Here is a 2169-nt window from a genome sequence, read left to right on the forward strand (position 1 = left end):
TGAACAAGGACAAATGGTTTCCACAATGAGTCACAAGGACTAATGAACAAGGACAAATGGTTCACACAACGAGTCACATGGACTAATGAACGATTACAATTGTTTAACACAACGAATTACAAGGACTAATGAACAAGGACAACTGGTTCACAAAACGAGTCACATTTGCTAATAAACAAGGACAAATGGTTAACACAACGAGTCACAAGGGGTAATGAACAAGGACAAATGGTTCACACAACGAGTCACATGAACTAATGAACAAGTACAATTGTTTAACACAACGAGTCGCAAGAACTAATGAACAAGGACAAATGGTTCACACAACGAGTCACATGGACAAATGAACAATTACAATTGTTTAAGACAACGAGTCACAAAGACTAATGAACAAGGACAAATGGTTCACACAACGAGTCACATGAACTAATGAATAAGTACAATTGTTTAACACAACGAGTCACAAGGACTAATGAACAAGGACAAATGGTTCACACAACGAGCCACGGGGACTAATGAACAAGTACAATTGTTTTAACACAACGAGTCACAAGGACTAACTAACAAAGACAAATGGTTTACACAACGAGTCACAAGGACTAATGAACAAGGGCAAATTGTCCACACAACGAGTCACATGGACTAATGAACAAGTACAATTGTTTAACAAAACGAGTCGCAAGGACTAATGAACAAGGACAACTGGTTCACAAAACGAGACACATTTACTAATAAACAAATACAAATGGTTCACACAACGAGTCACAAGGGCTAATGATCAAGGACAAATGGTTCACACAACGAGTCACATGAACTAATGAATAAGCACAATTGTTTAACACAACGTGTCACAAGGACTAATGAACAAGGACAAATGGTTCACACAACAAGTCAGATGGACTAATGAACAATTACAATTGTTTAAGACAACGAGTCACAAAGACTAATGAACAAGGACAAATGGTTCACACAACGAGTCAAATTTACTAATAAACAAGGAAAAATGGTTCACACAACGAGTCACATTTAATAATAAACAAGGACAAATGTTTCACAACATGTCACAAGGGCTAATGATCAAGGACAAATGGTTCACACAACGAGTCACATGGACTAATGAACAAGTACACTTGTTTAACACAATGAGTGACAAGAACTAATGAACAAGGACAAATTGTTCACACAACGAGTCACATGGACTAATGAATAATTATAATTGTTTAACACAACGAGTCACAAAGACTAATGAACAAGGACAAATGGTTTAAACAACGAGTCACAAGGACTAATGAACAAGGACAAATGGTCCACACAACAAGTCACATGAACTAATGAACAAGTACAATTTTTTAACACAATGAGTCACATGGACTAATGACCAAGTACATTTGTTTTAACACAACGAGTCACAAGGACTAATGAACAACGACAAATGGTTCACACAACGAGTCACATGGACTAATGAACAATTACAATTGTTTAAGTCAACGAGTCACAAAGACTAATGAACAAGGACAAATGGTTCACACAACAAGTCACATTTACTAATAAACAAGGACAAATGGTTCACACAACGTGTCACAACGGCTAACGAACAAGGACAAATGATGCACACAACGAGTCACATGGACTAATGAACAAGTAAAATTGTTTAACACAACGAGTCACAAGGACTAATGAACAAGGACAAATAGTTCACGCAACGAGTCACTTGGACTAATGAACAATTATAATTGTTTAACACAACGAGTCACATGGACTAATGAACAAGTACAATTGTTTTAACACAATGAGTCACAAGGACTAATGAACAAGGATAAATGGTTTACACAATGAGTCACAAGGACTAATGAACAAGGACAAATGGTTCACACAACGAGTCACATGGACTAATGAACGATTACAATTGTTTAACACAACGAATTACAAGGACTAATGAACAAGGACAACTGGTTCACAAAACGAGTCACATTTACTAATAAACAAGGACAAATGGTTCCCACAACGAGTCACAAGGGGTAATGAACAAGGACAAATGGTTCACACAACGAGTCACATGAACTAATGAACAAGTACAATTGTTTAACACAACGAGTCGCAAGGACTAATGAACAAGGACAAATGGTTTACACAACGAGTCACAAGGACTAATGAACAAGGACAAATGGT

This window comes from Silene latifolia, chromosome 3 (assembly GCF_048544455.1).
Source record: "Silene latifolia isolate original U9 population chromosome 3, ASM4854445v1, whole genome shotgun sequence".
NCBI classification, from domain to species: Eukaryota; Viridiplantae; Streptophyta; class Magnoliopsida; order Caryophyllales; family Caryophyllaceae; genus Silene; species Silene latifolia.